This window comes from Sparus aurata, chromosome 4 (assembly GCF_900880675.1).
Source record: "Sparus aurata chromosome 4, fSpaAur1.1, whole genome shotgun sequence".
NCBI lineage: Eukaryota > Metazoa > Chordata > Actinopteri > Spariformes > Sparidae > Sparus > Sparus aurata.
Window position 1 is genome coordinate 23396284 of NC_044190.1, and position 21534 is coordinate 23417817.

A 21534-nucleotide genomic window follows, 5' to 3' on the forward strand; every position below is an offset into this window, starting at 1 on the left:
TAGCCCGTGAGTGATGGCACTGGGGCGGAGAGGGCACGATTTTACGCTTCATTCGCGATGGTTCATCAAGGGCAAATCATCCATACTGACCCGATTGTGTCCCTGCCGCCAACTGTGCGGCTTCTGAATACAACTGAGTTCGTTTACAACATCTTTTAAATACATTCATAATCATCTGAAACGGATTTTAGGCTCATTTACATCCCAATTATTGATTTGAAGCCATAAAGACATTTCCCTCCGTCACGGAAAACGTTTTTTTCTTGACTTGTTTTTGAAAGAAAACATTATTTGGCGTATTGCCAAACAAAGGAGGTCGTGTTATATATTTATAAAATAATAATACATTATTTGAGACTTCGATTATCAATTAATGATATTTTCTTTTGTTTCTCCTAGCATATTTTCGCTGGGAATCTTCGCTGACGGCAAATAATCTCAAAAATGCAACATGTAGTCGTTGTGAGGTGAAATGATCGATGCGAATCTACAGCTGTCGTTATGTGTAAACGCTGTTTTCACGCGCAGCCATTGAAATAAGTTGTTTTGAGCCTTAACGTCGCGCGGAAAGTGAAACAGTGACGTCTCCATGCCACGAAAACATCGAGTTATTACCTTTATAGATAATGCTGAAGGTCAGTTAACTGGGTAATAACAATAGACAACTCGAAACGTGCATCAGCACATGATATCGTATGATCAGTTTTTTTTTTCCTGCTTTTTTATAAGACAACCGGAATCCAGAGGTTTTTTTTTTTTTTAGAGTTTTCATGCAGGCTGTTCGAAAATCCCACTTTTTGTGTCATTCTATGCTGAATCCAACACCTGAGCAGCATCATCTACAAGAACATGGTGAGATAAATAACGATGAATTATTACCATTGGCCTCGTGAATCAAGCAAATCCTCAATAAGAAGACATGCTCTCCTTGTAATGTGTTTCCTTTTAGGTTTCCACTTACACAAGTGAGTTTATCCTGATATGGCACCGTTCACAGAGCAAGCTCACAAAGTGTTGAACAGGTGAGGTCAACTGAAGCGTCAGGCCATTCAAACGGCAAAACTGATTAAAGAATATAAATAGACAAGACAAGGCAGATCATAAGAAAACAGATTACGGCAGAAGAAATAATACAGATTGTGTGCACGCGAGAGACCCAAGATGCGATCCAGAGATGCAAAAAAGGAAAAAAACCCTCTGAGGGGCTCCTGAAAGGCTCCCACAGTCCATTTAAGCTAGAGAAAGTTAATGTTATTTTAAAGTACAAGACACATTTTACAGTGAAAAACACCAGTTAAAAGTTAAAGAGTTAGAAAAATATCAAGAGGACAGAAATATGATGAGAATAAGATGAAAACTCTTTACAGAAGATGTTCAATGTGCAGTGAAAAATCATTCAATCTTAATTTGAATGACCAGTTTTGCTGACTTCTTCTGACCCGTGCATCAGTCAAAAAATGATATACCTCACTTACAAAACACGCCGTGATTTATAAAAGGCAGCCTACAGTCACAATCCTCAGTTTATTTCAAAGAGTGCATCTTTTGTGTGGTGCATTAAGACACATCATGTAAATGTGTACAGGGACTGAAGCTAACAATGATTTCAGAAACATGTCAATCCGTCCAAACTTTTTAAAACTGGACTGACAACGCGAGAGTTAAACAGTAAACAGTTGGATCCTTCCCGTGCTGCAGGTGTTTGTCCGTCCTCTGTCACACCGGCTGGTTTTCCGTCTTTGGAGAATAAGCAGATCAGCCGTAACGCTCACAGACTCTTTAAAGCAGCCGGCAGAGAAGAGTGACAGACTCTGGTGAGCTGTAGTTGTGCACGCACTGCAACAAACACACAAACATATCCGTGCAGTCATGCACACATGGTCCACACATGCACACATACAAGCACATGTGTGAGAGAGGAAAGGAAGGCGGCAGCAGCAGCAGCAGAGAGGAAGAGGAGTAGAAATCTGCTCCGTTTTTTATTTCAAATGAAGTCCATCAGGCTGAAAGGTGTCCATACTTGTACGTCTGATGTAATGTTCATGCTCTGTAAAAAAACAAAAAAAAAAAAAAACAAAAAAAAACTGTCTCGAGCTCAACTGTAAAGCGACTGTCTCGAGGAGGGGGGGATTAAATGATTTCACATCCATTCATGTTTCATCTGATACAGTCGAACAAATATATAATAGCGTTGAACTTTCTCTCCTAATGTCAGCAGCATGATTTACGGCAGTGAACCAGACCTAATGATCACTTAGCTGAAGTTTTCAACCTGCTGGAGTGGTGCACTGCTGTCTGTGCTATTCTTAGCCGTGAGCGGATGTTAGGTAATGATGCTGTCATGTAATAATGTTACACAGGTTTACCTGTTAAAGGATAAGTTCACCCCAAAAAAGGAACATTTGGTCATTATCTGCTCGAGTCAGGTGATTTGTTTCATCGTCCACAAAACGTTTCAGGGGCAGTGTCGCAGCACTCTCTGAAACAGCGGTTGAGGGTAGGCTCTTGTTTTAAAAACAGCCAAAAAAAACAAACATAAAATGGCTTCATACAGCTCATCGGCTCAGTCTCGGTGAGCTCAAAGTTCACAAATTGATTTGCAAAAAATATGGGTTTTTTTTACTCATTTTTTTGAAGCCGAAATCTTTACTGCAGCTGCTAAGCTAAAAGCGTTAGCACGCACCCAATGTGACACAGGTGCATGAGCCTAACTGCACGTCAAGCATGTAAATAAAGTTTTTTCAACTCAGTTTTGGATCTCTGGACTTCCAGAGACTTGGATTACAGCAGATGAGCTGTTTGGAGCGATTTCCTGTTTTTCTCTGGTTGCTTTTTTGACATTTTAATCCAAGTCATAGCCCGTCTATTTCAGTTGTGTAGGAGAATGCTGCAATGTTGTTTTGCGGTGAAGCTCCAGAAATATTTTGTGGACTAAAAAAAACTTCACCCGGCTTCCCATCAACATGAGGTCGGGTAGATAATGACAGAATTTTAATTTCTGGGTGAATTTACCCTTTAAGTAAGAAAGTGGAAGGCTTCTCTTATGATGTTTGCCGCCTTTGTTTGGTGTGGTTTTATGTATTTAAAGACTTTTTTTCCACCTAAACTGACTGAAAGGTCAGTAATGAGTCATTTTATAGATTAAACATTGAATTGAGCAGAACTCCGAAACGCTGTACGTGCTTGAACATCGTCCAGTCTGTTTTTATCTCCGATGTAGCCTCAGGAAGTCTGCGACCGCTGTAAATAAAGATGGAATATAGCATGCTTTATATTTCCATTGGCATGTTTGGAGTGTGGTTCATGCTTTGGCCACAAGCATGGTTTGATCTCCTTTTATTTCACAGGGAAATGTGTCCCCAGTTTCTCAGGCTGTAATTGCTTTGTTATAAGAACCATCCACGGTTTCCTTTTTTTCCTTTTCAGCGAGGGATGGTCAGCTAGGGAGAAAGAGAGAGAGAGAGCAAGAGGGATTGTGTTCCGCGCTATTGAAAAATTATTTACGTGTCAGTTTTCTGGCGCTGTGGGTGAGAGCTTCCCAGTAGTAGGCCCACCTGCAGTGAATAAGGGAGCATTAATACACACACACACACAAACACACACGCACGCACGGATACAGATATACACTCACAGCATTGGTTCATTCATGCACACACGAAGAAAAAAAACTGTAATCATATTTTACGTCGAGAAAGACGAGTTGCTTCTTTCTTTACTGGGACAATATTAAGCCAAATTCCTATAAAAAGAAGAAATCATTCATGACAGATTTATGATATTTAAATTCACTGATTGTGGTGATTGGGAGCCAAATAAAATCATACATTTAATCTGACCGTTAATTCTCTTTTGAGGAGAAAACCAGTTTGAAATCTGCTAGTTTACAAGGACCATTATGATATATATTATATTGAATTGTATTATGAAGACTAATATATTCATTGGCAACAGAAAGACAAACTGCTTCCATGAGGACTCCAACTCTTTTAATGAATTTTTATTTCAATAGATTATCTGTGATATTTAGTATTTTTGCATTTCTTACTACAACTTACACTCATAAGATCTCAAGTTTACCAGTTCCATGAGGGGAACAAAGGGAATCTATTACATACACTGTGCATGCACTGTTTAGAAAACTCTGGTGAGGGCACACAATTGACGGGGTTAATAAGTGCAAAGGAAGTTTTCAAGAAGAGAAAATGTCAGCAGACAGTCTTCAGCGTCTTCCTAAATATTTCTCACCGCCGGATCCTTCTGAACTGAGAGCCTATTGACTCACGGCCGTGACAAATTTTTTAGGAAGCCGCGTGTAATTATGTTTTATTTTCTGAATTTTCCTCTCAGTGAAATACATAAAGACATTGTCCTAACGGCACAATGAGTAAGACTGTTGTCACAGTCAGTGTTCCACTAAGTGAACATGCAAGATATTTGCGCATACGGGGGTTAAAAGAAAACACAAGGAGGACACGGGGGAGACATGAGCCCACATCCTCGCTGCACTGACAACATTAAACTTTAGCCTCTGCCGTTTGGCTTTAGCCTGTGGCAAAGCAACTTGATTGAGGCCTTTGATGGGCATTAATACACCGTGGAGAGACGGCTTTGTTCGGGAATGGAAATGAACATAAAACGGAAAGCGGAAAAGGAAGGAGAGAGGCCCACAAGCTGATCTTATTTAATTTCACATAAAAGAGGCATTCCATCTTCACAGAGCCTGTTTGGGCATCTCAGACTTCCTAAACTTACTGGGGATCGTATATGGTGTGTGTGTGTGTGTGTGTGTGTGTGTGTGTGTGTGTGTATGTGAGAGTGTGTGTGTGTGTGTGTGTGTGTGTGTGAGAGTGTGTGTGTATGCACAGCAGAGATTTGTTAAGCTCGGTTTATGAAGCCAAAAAAGCACAGTCTGGGCCATTTTGAACATATCCCACATGGCAGTTAAAAAATGTCAGTGGCACTGGCCAGATCAGGAGAGTTTGGAGCCACTACCTGGTATAATGACAGACGGCCCTGCCCACAGGCAAAACATCTGTAAATTAGTCTTGACTACATTCTCTGTCTTTTACAGTGTAGAGAATGAGCTAAACTCTGCTCAAGTGTTTCATCTTCGTGACATACAAATATCTGCAGTGTGTCTGACTGAATCAAAGATTACCCTGCTGTCATGTCCTTTTAAAATGTTGTTCAGTGTGGAACAACAGCGCTGCAGCGGTGGCGTGTCAGACTCTTTGATGACGGCTTGAGTCAAACCAGTTCCTGCATTTTCAATGCAGACTTGTTTGTACAATCCATTTCCAACATCTTTTAACTGCACATGTATTCCGACATAGTGACACTTCCATCTTTATTTTCTTGCTTTGGCCTTAACTGCATGTATGTCTGCATGTAAGTCCAATGCACATTTCCTACAATGTGAGAGTGAATCTAGATTCTTTATCAAAGCCGAAGTAAAACACAACACACTGTGTCAGAGATTGAGGTTGTGAAGGAGTCAGGTGAAATAGACTCTCTGAATTGAGGATCAAGAGCAAAGACCTCTGAATCTCATATTTTCTTAACGACTCACTCTGCAGAGAACAAACACGACATGGACCTCAAAAGATAAAAGTAATAGAATTTGAACAAAATAAAATTTAACAATGCTTGTTTGTGGTCAGTTTGTCAATAGTGCAGATAAAGATGCTAAATGTGATTTTACTCTATGACACAAATTGGGTTCAAAAGAAATACGTGCAGGGATTTAGTGGAATCTGCTCCTCTTTTGTCGTCAACTTGATTCAATCACAGGAGTTTTATTCACGTCAAATTAAAATGTCTAGTTGATATTATCAGAGCAAATCAAAACATCTGAGAATATTGACCTGAATGATGAGTTGGTTGAATTTGCCGCTGTGCTTCCAAGCCGCTCGTCAAAACATGGATCAAAAGAAAACATTATTTGAACCTTAACAGACCTCCCAGCGTGTGTTGTTTGAGTGTTGATGAAGGTGAGCCGTGATGAAGGTTGGAATCCATATTAATCTCTACCAGTAATTGTTGTAAAATCGACGGCCACATGTATCGTTCTCCTGCCACAGCTGTAAGACATCTGCAGCAACTGAACAACAACTAGAACAATGAATTTGGAAGGCAAGTCTGAATAAAATGTGTCAGTGTGAGAAGATTCATTGAGGGTTTTCGTCTCAGACTCTGTGAATAAAAGTCACTCAACTCATAACCAGACGATGAAGTAATCATTCACGTTTAGTTTAGTTAACCATGAAGGCAGCTGGCTCACGTAACATTTTAAAGCTTACAATGTTTTACAGTGTACTGGAAATATCGTCACTTTCCAAATTCCATTTAGTTTAGCTCAATCACTGCCTTTCACGGTAAATGAAAAATGTGATCTTGTGAAGCTATCACGTCGTACTAACTCTCCAAATGTACTAAAATATTATATTTTCTACATTTAACGCACTGCAAGGGGTTTTTAACTGGTTATGAAACATCTTTAATGTAATACTGATGCCTCTGTGCTAAACAAGCAAAAGTATTTTTTTGGTGGCATGCTGAGGATGAATTGAGGAGACCGGAGGAGGCAAGCTGGCCACCGAGCTGTATGGTGGTGCCGGCTAATCATCAATATATAAGGGAATATTGATAACTTTAGCTGTAGCTCAACAAAATTACTATCACAGAGAAACCGAATCTGTCAGCTGTGGGATTGTAAGTAACTCACGTGTATAAATGGCAACGTACCTGAATCTATCACCATATTACAGATATTGATCTTACATCACACCCTCAGCCGTGTGTAATAAAAATAAAAATAAAACTTTCTTTTACTTGTGTCCAAAGCAAATGCACGCCCTAGCCAGGCGAAGATCTTTAACAACAGGAGGCCGCAGTTCACATACCAGATTTGTCCACAGGGGCCGCCAGCGTCAACGAAAAATGAAAGCTCCTCGCAGCAGCTTTAAATACTGAAGTTGTAATGAAATACTGCAGCTGATGTCAGCCAGAAGTTACATTTATCTTTTGGGAACCAACTCTTTATTGGCATGTGACCACGTTTCTGCGACGGCACTCACATTTGTATGGTGTCAATATCTTTCAGTTTTGACTCTGAGCTGTGCTTCTGTGTGAGCGCTCGCTGTGGATTTTGGCACAAAGGGCCGCGTTAACACGCTGTGCGTGTTGATGAATGTCAGAGAACAAAACTCCACACAGATGTATGAAAGCTGTTAAGGCTCTCTGATTCGTACATCAGTGAACAATAGATCACAATCAAAGCTGTCTGATTCACCAGATTAAACGCAGATAGATGAATATTAATCTCACTTTCATTCAATTCTCCTAAAACAAGCAAGCAGAAGAAAGGAAAAAATGAATTACATTTTTGAATTTAATGTCTTTCATCTCTGAGTATTTGCGGCATCATTTGATGTTCATTTGGTGGTTGATGAAGCCGAGTCCAAATAACCATATGAAGCCTAACTCGTATTAAAACACTTATTTTTAACTTCAAATAAACAAACAGCCCACAAAACAGAAATGTGTTTACAGACATTTTCAGCCAACCTCTTTGTCAAGTCAGTTTTATCTATGTGGCGCCAGATCAAACCAGCAGTTATTTCAGGGCACTTTGTCCAGTCTCTACTTTTTATAATAGTGTTTTATCTGTACTTTTTACCGCTATGAAAATAGAAAAGGGGTCTGCAGCAAATAAATTGAAGAAATCGAACCACAGTTTTCTGATTGGGATTGAAGTTCAGCTGCCTTCTTTGTGTACTTTAAGGTCTCACACACTTTAAAACTCAACAAGCCGAAAAGCTGCTAAGAAATAAGCAGCGTCATTAAAAGCTCCCTTTAAGTCAGAGATATTGCGTTAAAATATTACTTTGGTCAACTGAAAGTCACTCATACAAATGTTGACTAAGTGAGTACACTTAAGTAAAATTAAAAAGATACATATATTTACATGTATGTATACACTGTATACTACGGGTCAGCTGGTTATTGGATCAATATTCAGCATTTTTATTGTTATCTGAATTAGTTGTTCTTCAAATCCAATTGCTTGTAAAATAAATCAATTTGAATTGATGCATGCCTACACTACCAAAGTAACACTACACTACACGTATTTGATCCCTTTTGATGATTAAATACATGTCGTGAAGTGTAAGTACAATATTTGTCTAGAAAGTAGACAGAAAGTAGATAGAAAGTACAGGTACTTTAGTAATTAGTACCTAGTTCACTGGTTATAAGCAACAGTTCATGTGCTGTTAGTTGTTCAGACCTATGTGAGATCCATAGTGCTGTGTGTGTGTGTGTGTGTGTGTGTGTGTGTGTGTGTGTGTGTGTGTGTGTGTGTACATGTGTATGTGTGTGCGTGTGTGCGTGTGTGTGTGTGTGTGTGTCATGTTAATCTGGTTGGTGGTCTGGTTTGTCTCCCCTTCACAGTGGTATACAGATTTCTTTTTTTGTTTTGTCTTTGCCACAGTATCGTCTTTCTGTGGCCCTGACTGCGTGTCACCAGACGTACTGAATTCACTGTTGCTGTGTTTGTGAGCGTGTAAAATTTTGTAATAACTTCTGCGTTTACCAAACGTGTGACACACCTTCTCCTCCCTCTCTCTGACCCCTGCGGTGAGCGGTGGTAAGAAACACACCTGCAGGCTCACACACACGCATGCCCAGTCTGACCGAGGGTCCTCTGGGCGACGATGAGATGAGCCGCGGCCTGTTTGAGGCACTGCTGCAGACTTTTATGCACTGCTGAAATTGGTTTCACATGAGCAGGGGGACTGAACTGCATCAGCAGATTTTCTGATCAAATTAAATGAAGAAAGAAGGGAGAAGCAAAAAAATGGACCCAGCGGTTGCACTTATCTTGATTTTAATATAAGTGCCCAGGGATGTAGAGATAGAAAAAAAATCATCTGTTCTCGCTTTCTTCTTCCTCACTTTGAGTGTCTGGTTGGTGTGTAATGTTGATGCTCAGTCAGGGCAACAGTCTGCACCTCCACTGCTCACAGTGCCAGCAAAACATCTGCTTGACTTCCTGTGGAGGAGCTCTAACATCTGGTGCTGTATGTATGGCAGGTTCAAAGTTAGAACAGGTAAACTCCCAGTGGACCGCTGTGTTTCTAGGTCATAGGCACAGAATTGGATCTTCAAATGTGCTCTCACGGTTCAGTAAATGCACATATGATCTAAAAGAAAATGTGAAGACACCATTATTCTAAACATGATTTAAGATCTTTATTTCAGTTGCCCTCTGTCCTCTGTCTTACATGTTTAGGCATGCCTTTGCGTGTCCAACCTTAGGGCTGCATAATATAAATTAGAATATCATCAAATGGCAATACGGCCAAGTGCAATATCCAAATCACAAGATGCTGCAATTTCGACATAAAGTAATGTATGTATAGTAAAATGTATAGTATGAAAAAAAAAATCTTTATAATGAAGCACTGTAGTGCTGCACAGAATGCTGTTCTCAAGATGTAAGAAAAACCTGCACTCTTACCTGGTTGTCATGATTTTAATATTTTTTTCAGCGAAAATGAAAAATATGATGCAAAAATAATCACTCCCACCAATCGTACTCATATCATAAATGTATTATCTGTCAAAATAATCACAGTATGACTTTTTACCACATCATGGAGCCCCATCAAACATACTGTTTTTATAGTGTGTGCAAGTACTCCTATGTATGTGTATGTTCCATCTTGTTATTTTCCATCTTCCTTCTTAAAAACATCTTGACTTTCGGGCTCTTGCAGAACTTGCAGGAGGCCATGACACGGTGCCCAGCCCATCCAGACCCTCTACATGCACAAAATCCACAGATGAAAGTTTATTATGATCTCGAAAAAATGTTTCCCACATGTGACCATACCTCCCCGATCTGGCGCTGATGTTGGGATTCCTCCTTCAGTGATATGATCAGTTGGGAGAATTATCCTGCTTTATCAAATTAAGAGCACACCCAGCTGGGCTGGCACACACAGCGTACACACAGGGAGGTTTGCGTGTGTTTCTGAGCAGAAAACTATTTAGTTCTGAGTAAGTAGGTTGCAGATTTGGGGAGAGTGTGTGTTCACTTGTCCACTGTGCCATCCTGCACTGTTGCTGTGCTCATTTGTGCTTAGAGGAGAGAAGCTGTATTAGGAAAAACTTCACTTATAACCTCGTCGCATTTGATCTCCGAAGATGAGAAAAACATGGAAGCCTGCAGTTAAGGATTAAGCTGCTTACAAGCTGCTAATTGCCTCGGTCTAACTGTGGCCTTGTTGACTGATTTAAAGTGTTTCATGTGATAAAATCAAGCTTTAAATGTGCCTCCTTTCAAAGCAACTTTTGAGCTGTCAGGCATGTCGGTGTGATTTAAAGCTTGAGAAAATGATCATCATAATCATTTATTTAATTCCTTGTAGCGCACCATTAAGTCTGGCTCAGCCAGGTAGAGTGTTGGTATAAGCCTGCCATTGGGGACCTATTTAAGGCTACATCCTTCTGCCTTCCACTGTCTGCTTGTTACTGTTTCAAAATCCCTGTTGCTGCAGAAAACAGTAACCTCTATCCTAGCAGCTCACACACTGAAAATTGTTTTTACCTACACCCACCTAGTAGGTAATGGTAATGACGTAATCAAGTTGGCTGCAAGACTTTTTCTTTCTTTTGATTTTTGAGCAGCATTTATTTTCCCCTGCTCGGTGGGACCAATCTTGGGTTTGGTATCTGGCTCGAGTACACTAAAAGCAGGATTGAACCCTCCACCTGAGCTGTAGCTGCCTTCACACCATGCTGCAGTTCACTCCTGCTACAGAACACACAGTTGTTTGTGACTGCTGTCTTGGAATACACCACAAAAAGCTATTAATAACGGATGAGACAGAAAAATCTGTTGCCGTTAATCAAATTCTGCAATCACCCACCAGTATTTACGTCTGATGCTTGGCATGTTTGGTATCCTGTCTTTCCTAGCATTCCCCCACCTATAATTTAGTTCCCGAGAACACCCATACTGGCTCTACAGGGCAGAAAGCTTTTCTGGAGGTTTTCACTTGGCCTTTGCAATCTCTGAAAAACCACTGCCACAAGTATGTCCGCAGGACTCCACAGAGGGTATTGACACGTGAACATGGTGGTTCTGCTGCAACTAATGTGATAGCAGCGTTTGAAAATGTGCAACTGTGTGTATTGTCAAGAACTGGTCAGCCCTTACCCTGTCTTGTGAAAATGTCACATGTTAAAATTATCAGTTCACTTTTGTTCAAATGACACACATTCGTATGTGATTTGCTCAGGAAAGCTCATGAAATGTGCTTCTTTTATGTGTGAAGAACTTAAATTTGAACATGTGAAAATAAACTGTGAATGTGAATTGGACATTTTCCCAAGTATTTGTCTTTTCTTGACATATAAACAACCATTTCCATAAGAGAAATTGATTGATTTAGAAAAAAGAACAGGCTGCAGGTCAACTAGTGATCGGAAGGTCGCTGGTTCGAATCCCGGCTCCCAGGGGCGGAACTGAGCTGCATGTCGAAGTATCCTTGAGCAAGATACTGAACCCCAAAATTGCTCCTGATGTGCAGTTTGCACCTCTGCCATCAGTAAGGGCCCTGCGATGAGCTGGCGACTCGTACAGGGGGTAACCTGCCTTCGCCCAGAGAGTTAACTGGGATTGGCTCCATACTGTGATACAGTATTACAGTACATTGAAAAAAATATCTTAATACGTTTTAAGAGTCAAATGTGCAGCCAACACAACTAAGTTCATACTATGTAAAAAATGAAATAAAAAAAAAATAAAAAAAACACAAAAAAAACAAGCAGTAGAGGCATGTGATACTAAAGCGCACCAGTATGAAGATACTTCAGAAACGCTTTACTGGCACCTCACCCAACTCCAACCACTTCTGAGAGATAATGCTGTGCAAATAGTTTGCAGGCTGCAATCTAGAGGGCACTGTATTCTGAATAAATTACACAAATGACCTGCAATTTGTTGTCTCCCTCCCTACCACCCCTGTCCTGGTAAATGTCCAGATGCTGAAGTGTTGGTTGATGCTGTCAGCTTTTTGGTTTCACTGGCTCTTCTTTCATTATGCAAGTTTGTTTTTAACATGCCGAACGCCTTCTATCACTATTCTATTCATTCTTTTACATGTAAATAATAACGCTGCCCTGTACACACCTCAACCTTGTTACTGACATTTCAGGACAGTACCAAAGGAAAGGTGTTATAAAACCATAATGTACAATTAACTGGTGATATCTGTATTTTACTATGATATATGTAGTCTTGATACGAAACAAAACCCCTCCATCTTGCATCCAAAGTTGTACTGTGTGTTTTTGACTGATGGTTTTCTTCCCCTTTTCTCTCATTCCCAAAAAAGCCACATAATGCACCTTTACTGTCAACCCTGAGTTTGTCTACTTTGAGCCCTGCAGAGTGAACAGTAGAATGATAATCTATTTGATGAAATTTGACCATTTAATACCCAGTTGATTCAAGTTGCACCCTGGATGTTACATTATTTATCTCTCCAAAGGACATTTGTTCGTTGTGACAAGTCTTTCAAGTTAACAGTACACGTGGAGGCTGAGAGCTCAGTCAGTAAAATATCAATTGGAAATGTGTGAGGGCAATTTATTATTTGTTTTCATTTCAGGTGGCAGTGGAAAGCAGCACTTTCAAATAAGTCTTTTCAGTAGATATCAGGTGTTCCTCAAAGCCAAGGGTGTTGATTTATTTCAGCTTCGATTTGAGTTATTTGTGTCACATATCTGGTACAATCTCGCTCAACCTGCAGGTTTGCTCCCACTCCCACCTCTTCTAAATCAATTCCAAAGACCTTGTTGTTTGATGCAGCCTTTCTTTGAATATACTTAAGGCTTTGATCAATCTTTAACTGCACTGTAACTGTTATTGTCTTGTCTCATTTAAATCTATTCCATTTAGCTTATTTTGCCATTTTATTGTTTTACTTGTGTTTTGTTTCTTGATGTCATCCTGCTTGTTTTTAATATTTTTTTTATATGCAATTCTTTAAATGTCTTACACTGTTATACTATTTCTATTGTGTACACATGAGCATTGACTGATAGGAGTGCATTAGTCCAGGTGTGTTTGATGGCATTTTGAGGGACGTCTGTCTGCGCTGATTGGGCCACGCGAGTCCACAACTCTACTTAACACAGCCTCCACCATTGCCTTGTCATATAACCTGATGAAGGTCTAAGTACTGAAACACTGTTGTCAATAAACCTAATCGCAAGTGAGGTGGACAGTGTGTGGCGACAGTCTTTTCTAACCAGTCAAAATCCAATATAAATTGCATCCAAAACAGAAGAATGTAGAAGAATACCATGTATGCATGCTTACAAAAGTTGTGATTTATCAAACTATCTCTTTGAAATAGCTGGTTAATCTATTCGAGTTATACAAGGTGATGCGGAAATGGTAGAAAAATGGTTAGGAATTAATTCATGCACAGGTAAGCTTTTCTCAAGATAATGACGGCTGTTGTGCATAAACAAGAATGGGATACACTGACATAAATCATTTTATTTGACTGTATTTTAACTAAACCAGTCCACCAGTCAAAATGGTTCAGTTCTGGCAACGGTCTATGTAATAACACCATTTTGGTCCCCAGAGGGAAAGGCAGTTGGTTCAGTCATTATAAAAGTCATTATAAAATTACTGGAGGCGTGTGAGGATATTGGGTGTTTCATTACAGGTGACAGTGTAGGGGAGCAGCAGGTCATAATATAAAATGTTTCTCAACAATATTTTTTTAAAGATAAGAGGTGTTCCTCCAGCCAAGGGCCATGATCTGCTTTGTTATGAGTCGTGTCCTCATGAAAGTGGTGAGTATTTATCTCAGAGTGACAATACACAGTAGTATGTGAATGTGGAATGCAGGGCGGGAAGCAAGGTTGTCCTTCAGTCCTCCCATTTTTCTCTTTTATCTGATTATCATATGGAAGCACTCATAAAGAAAATTAGGCACAAATAAAAAAAAGTTGGCAGCCATATTTGCAGAGTGAGAGCAGGCCAAGTTATTTCCCTCCTTTGGTCTTTTCTCAGTTGTTCCTGAGGAGGTTTACCTTCATCCAGTCTTTTGCCAGATCAATTCAATGTGAATGTTTTTCACACATGGTACTACTGTGTTTCTACTTTTCTGGTGTAATTGGCTCTCTGACAGTACAGTGACAAATGCTACAGATGTGTTACAGGGCTGTTTTTGATATGTTTTCCAGGACAGTGACTGATTTGGACTGTCATGTACCTCATGATGATGATGCATCAATGCATATTTTACCCTTTCCATGCGGCACACTGGCTGCTTGTGTATTAGCAGATAAAAGAGAGAAAGACAAACAGATTGTGTTGAAAAGCTCCTCAAACGGGAGTCCAGGAAAGAAAAAACAGCCCAAGACTAAGGCCCCATTCTAGAACAATATCACTGGGATAAAAGTTGACTGTGATCTCCCAGTTCAACCTTTGACCCTGACAGTATTTGGATTAGAGGAGGCAGGATCCTGTGCGTTTAATGTCTAAGGCTCAGTCAGATCTGGACGGGGGGTGTTGTGGGAGGGCTGTGGGACAGACCCTGCTGTGTTTATTTTGGTGGGCAGATAGGAGTCTCCCAGCAAGGTGCTTGCTGTCAACGCCGTGACCTACGAACCTCAGGCCGCCGGCATCACCAAGACTCCAGAGAAGAAGACCACAGCAGCATGTGGGATGCTCAGTGAAGAGGTCAAAGGGCAGGGCTGCTGCTGAACATGTGCACAGATGTCAAGAAATAGCTTCACTGAATTTCCTTTGAATTCGTGCAATCTTGGTTGTAAAGGTGTGAGTAACCTGCTAGTTGAAACAGCAGCCAGCAATGGGGGACGCTGAAGTTGAAGAGGCACTTGACAGCATTGTGTTCTAACAAAAGTGAACATTTGAACTCACAGAACCAGCATTGCATTTTGATGTTGATGTTTAATTATAATTACACAACCAGCCTTGTACAATGATCGTCCCAGTCGACAGAAGAAATGTTAAGCTAAGCATGTTTCCGTAAAACCAAAAAGTTCAAGCTGTACGTTTCTTGTATGTTGCAAATGTAAGTTTCTTTCGGTTCAACTGATGTTTATGTTCTGCTTTAACATCAAGGTTAGACTTAGAATATCTCTTTTGGCTGCCTAAAACGCGGCTGGAAATGTCCCGAGGTCTCCTTTAGAACATTGTTTTCCGATACAACAAACATGGCTAGAGATCACTTCCTGTGAAAAGTTTTGGTCGCCACGGATGTCTCCTTAAGAAACATGCGGTTTATCACCACGAACAAAAGGAGAGACTTACCATCAGAAATATCCAGTTCTGATCGACACAAGCAGCTCCTCATTTCACCTTACAAATAGCCGGTGGTGCGATGCTGCAACCTTGACGTTCATAACTCTTTTAGTACAAATGTCAGCATGGTACGCACGCCTCTGCCACGTTAAACTTGGACGTATCTGTGGCAACTGGCCAGACAATATATATAGATATGATTAATTTGCAGTCACCTTGGGTATGTAAATAGATGAATGAATAATAAAACAAAAGCCTTACTATTTATTTATGGTGGGCCGAAGATGAAGACAAATTGAGTCTGGTAAAAGAAGCCGCTCTGTCGCCAGGATACTTCTGAACAGCAGCAGGGTTAACGGGCTCTGGCTGTGGTGGGTGTGGTCTATTAGTACCCTTCGGGCTAAGGTTTACAGGGTTTTCTCTATAACCTTACACGAGTTTCCACATGAACCGCTTGTATGGTGCCACAGGGAGTTTATCAAAGGCTCTGACATGGTGGCTGTTTCTGTTCACTTTGGTTTAACAAGCATGGAGGCACAGTAAACATTTTATGCGGCAACTACTGGAGCTGATTCAGTCTACAAACAACAGGGGAAAAGAGAGTCTTTTCACTGTAATGTCATTGGTTTGGTTTCTTCTGTTGCATCATGGGTATGGTGTTACAAATTTTAGGTTTTATATATTGGACCCAAAAGTGGACATCAAGACAGGGGAAAGGTTGAAAGGAATTTATTTAGGTTGCTCGTGGTTGTAAATAAAGTGCTCAGGCTCAGGCTGGTGGCACAGCAGAGGGTGTATCTGGGGCTCATAGTACTGGGAGGTCGAGGCTGCGTTGGAGGCACAGGTGAGCGAGACGCAGGTGGATCCACGGAGAGATTTGTCTGGCGGCAGAGGTGCAGGAGGCTGGGCAGCAAAGCTCTGAGATAGCAGGGGCTCTGGGGATGATGAGGAGTTTTCAAAAAGGAATCACGAGATTCAACAAAGTGTCACAAGAGCAGAAAGTCACCAGAGGCAGCACAAGTTGTCCAGCCATAAAAACTACGGCGACGAGTGTAAACAATCTGGCAGCGAGTAGACAGAGGACCAGAGTATCTAAGCCGGTGCTGATGATTCGATGGGCTGTAGGTGTGTGAGACGCAGGAGCTCCACGCCCAGCCTCTGCGAAACACCTCAGAGCACACAGAAGCAAAACACAAGCACAGAAACAACACCACACAAAGTCCACAATCATGACATACGTAAATGCTGTTTCAACAATCAGGAATTGTGTTAAAGAGCACTGTGTGGACAATGGAAGAACAGAACTGAAGTCGTCGTCCCCTCGCAAGAAAAAAGAAAAGGTAGACAGTTTTTAAAGCTTGTATCTCAGTATCGTTAGAGTCGTGGAGCTTATGCTGTCTCATAAAAATGCCATGTCAGAAGCTCTGCTTACAGCTGCATCAGGAAATCCTACTTTTATCTATAGTGTGTACGCTTTATCTTGGCCATCTATCATGGTCTAGTAAAAACAAGAATTCGTTAAGAGGAGCACGACTGTGCTGAACGCTTTATGGATTTTGTGTGTGCTACCTTCATGTCCTTGCTGATACTCAACTCAAAAAAAGGGCCACAAAATGAGACTGGGCACTACGCAGTCATCCACAGGAAGTAAGAAACCTTTTTCTTTAAGTTAATGTAAATAATAAAAAAACTCTCTTAGCGCTTCCCATCAGCTGAGCGCATCTATTCCTCTTTAACAAGAGTCACTGACGAGAATTGGTGGTCAAATGCATTGTTGAGTTGATGAGACATCGAACGGGGAAACAGCATCCATGAACAGCAGTGAAACCCGAGTGACCCTTTGAGCAAAGGTCAGCGGCAAGAGAAAACAGAGAGCTCACTCACTGGTCTAACATCCTGGAATGTCCTGGAAGCTGCGAGGGGAGAAAAAAAAAGCCCATTCAAACAGGGTCTTAATCAGAGTCATGTTCTTTATTCAATTTGAGATTTGAGTCACACAGACGCAGATGCCCCATTCCATTTATTAACTTAAGGAAGACTCATAAGAGAATGAATGGTTGCTATTTTCTGCCACACATACACTATGGTGTCTCAGTGTTCATAAGTCCGTCCTGAGGCCTTTCCTCCTATTAACTTATTCATCGGCAGTGGATCCAAACATTCAATTAAATAATAAGAAAGATGTGACACAGATACAGGCGGGCGAAGCAGATCCTCAGGTCGCTCTTGCTCTCAGGGTGTCAAATACTGAGATTTTGTCATGTTCTGTGAGGCTTTCGTACAGGGAGGCTGTGTATCTGATAAAGGGCTGATTGTTTTTGGATTACTTGGGATGAGATCATGTGGCTAACTATGTATTATTAAAAGATACCGGCCACGATAGCCGGTTAGCTACCCATTATCGCATGCTCCATTTAATATGCAACATCATTTCACACAGTATATGTAGTTGGTGGTCCCTGCTCTGCATCGCTATAAGCTTAGAGGTCATTGGTCTGAAATAAGTTGAAGAAATCATCACACATTATGTAACTTTCACCAAGTGATGATTTATTCCATTGTTTTGTTTCATTGCCCAGGTTACTGTGTGTCACTGTATCCGACACACGCATCAGCAGCAACAATAACTAACAACAGAGACACGTGTTCCTTTGTGTTTTATGAATCAAATTGTATTATAAGTACTGCCTAGCTGCTTGTCTACTTCAGACTTTGTTATGTGTAAAGGTAATTTGAACATGTTAGTTAAGACAATGTGCCACCCAGTGGCGGTTCTAGACCTGTTTTAATAGGGGGGCCAGGTTGGGGCCGGCTTTTTTGTTGGGGGGCACATACAACCAAGGAAAAAAAGACAAATCCCTCATTCAGACAAGGGATAAATGGAACTTGAAACAGTGTTTACAATTCTAATTTTGACTGGGTAGTAAACTGCTGATACACTTTATTTCTGTCTTTCCCTTCAGTTCAAAATCATTGCAAAAAGTCTGTCATTGTGTTATTGTTGCAGACTCCCTGTCAGGGGGAGCCACAGGGGGGTCCGGACTCAGAGTTACAGGGGCACTGGCCCCTGTTGGCCCCCCCCCCCCTAGAACCGCCCCTGGTGCCACCTAAACAGACTTTTGAATTGACTATCGTAATGTAGCATATATAGAATTATTTATATGTAGCCTCACAAACCACAAACATTGTGTTAAACCTTTGTCGAAAGGAAATAAAGTTTGTTCCACATCCAATAGTGATTAAACCTTTAAATTGTGTTTAAAATACAGTTGCGTCTGCTTCTTCCGTGACATTATTTCAGAAGGGAAACATTTCCCTGAGTAACAGTCCACTTTTACCAGCAAGTGCGTATCGTAATTGAAAACATCCTTCCGTGGAGTTAGTCATGGAAAATTGTGTCATTGTTTTCCCTTGCATTGTTTTCCTGGGGTCTCTCATACTATAGCTCAGTGAAAAGCAAAATTCTATTTATTTGTTTATTGGGTTAATTATCCTGTAATACTCCTGAGCGATCCCTCATCAATTAACAAAACATGCTTTCCTCTTGTTATTCTGAAAACGCATTCTGTAAATCAAGGGGTATATTTCAGGTCAGAGGCCTGAAGGTACGACAATTTGACAGTAAGGAAAAAAAGAATTGTATCAATAAAATATAAGTCTGCCCATGATATCAACATTGATGCCATCTTTATTAGTAGTAATATGATTACTACTGGCAGTAGAAGTAATAGTGCTATAAGTGCTGCTCCGGGTTAGGATTGTTGAGAGCACAGGTAGGACTTCCATATGGTTTCTGTGGTCCAACATATCTTTGGAGATATGTACGTCAGGTTGTGGGAGTTGCCATGCTGACAACAAAGCCCTGTTCATCCTGCTTCAGGGTGACCAAGTGATTCCAATTAGAGCTGCATGTGTTGTTTACTGAGGCTGGGGTCGTGCAAGTCAAACCTGAATGAGTCTGATCTTACTGGTAGAGAGCAGAACCTTGGATCACTCTGACTGGAGTCTGTTCTTTCTTTTCTCAACAAGGGCGATTAAAGCAGTCCGTTTCAATGTTCACAGTATGTTTGTACGCACGTTTTCTACTTGATTTCCATACGCAATACACCTACAGCTTAAAATGCTTAAAGGAACAGCACCAAATGCACAAACAGCCATGCTTGCCAGTCTTCCGCCTCTGAAATACAGAAAACAAGACCGACCAACTGAACGGAACTCAAACATTATCAGCGAACTTGATCAGAAGGAGGAAAAAGGAAAACAAATCAAATGTTTTATTGTTTTATACAATATGGCTTCCTCTGACTGTGAGAAAGTCTAGAGTGCCTGAGGAAAAAGCATACACAGCACTGAGAAATGGAGCTTACAGATGCTCTGGCAGAATCTTATCATCACGCTCTGTTGTCCAAGCTTCATTTGAACAGTTACTCATGAAGCTGTGTCACTTTTTGTAGCCATAACATCTAAATGTTTTTAACTTTCAAGTGGATAATGTGTTGTCACTGCGAGGGATTACTAAAAACAAAAAGGAAGGGTTAAAGGAGTTTGTGCCTTTACATGAATGACATGATGAATAAAGCCGCAAATAGTGGCCAAAGCCCTGCATCTACCTCCTCTCAGTGCTGACCACTCAGTGACAGTGATACAAAATAAAGCTAAGTCTAAGGTCTAAAGGATTTACAGATTCAATGGTACATTTGTCACATAGATAAGTAAATGCAACACACACAAAAAGAACTAGTTAGAGATGAAAACATTCATAAACATATATCTCATTTGACAAGTGAAAACATGCAGTGTGCAGGGCATCTCAAAGGGTTCAATTGTGCTATTTCAATTCACAAAGAGCGAGTGTCACCAGATGAGCTCGGTTGTGCTCTACTGCAGATTTCCCCCCAAAATAGGCTATGGCTATCTTGAAACATACATTTTAAGGATTTTTCTAGACCTATTGCAGCACCGATGGTCATTATAAAAGACTTTCTCAGGGTTAGTTTTCTATTGTTGGCAGTCGAACTCCCAACGTTGTAACTCTAAAATATGAATGGCACGGTGGCTCGGTGGTTAGCCCAGTTGCCACACAATAAAACAAATCAAGAATCCAGCTTCCAACGGCCAGCTGGGGCCTTTTCTCTACAGAGCTGACATGTTTATAAAATGCTTGCAAGTGCCAAGGTCAACCGCTCTTTAGGATTGAGTTTTCAAGTTATTTTAATGTCATTTTGTCTGTAATTTTACAGTCAAGTTTTGATTTAGCGATTTAACGGAGTGAATTAAAAAATTAATGATGGCTGAATTCCATTTTGACAATTCAACAGCAAAATCCAGAGCTGACCATTAGTAGTTAATAAAACAAAACATAGATTTTCACTTTTATTTAAGTATCTGAAAATCTCTTATCTTCTGGGGCCCACACAAACTTTTAATCACAACTCTGATCAACACACAAAGCATCGACACCCAGTCCTGTCTTAATTGTGCTTCCTGGAACGCAACCCAATTGTGCAGGTTCAGGTCAGTGACCGTTGCAGCGTACCAGTGATAGGCTAACCAGGCCGTCATCATACATATTGTCACACTTTGGTAAGGTTTGGGCAACAAATCCACTAAGTTGTGTTTAGTAAAAGATCACAGTTTGGGTTACATCACAATATGTACGTTAATTGCGTTACTCACCGTTGACTTTTGGTTCATAGCGGGACATGAACAGCAATCCTATGTTTGTTTGAATCATCCATTCACCCAAACAACAAGAGTCGAGAACTTTACTACCAATAAACACAAACATGGGCTGTACTAAGCTGCTTGAACAGTTCGGACGAGATGGGCTGTGATGTGATACTTACATACACAACAACAAAAGGGGGACACTCCAAAAACTGGACCCTAATGGGTTATTGTTGCACATGTAAACACTCTCTGTGATATTTTTGTTTCGTCATTAAAGACATTTACTCCTCAACATGTCAAATTAACACAAAATGTACCCACAGAGAGATGATAACTATTTTGTAAGTTTAAGGCCTTTGGGTATGAGAGAGAATGACAGATGTGCTGGATTCTCATGTGAGAACGAGGAACATGAAAGGCAGACAGTATAAGTTGATTACGCTGAATGAACAAAGCGTTGTACAATCTAGCCAGACTTCTTCTCTGGGTCGAGCAGCAAAGGG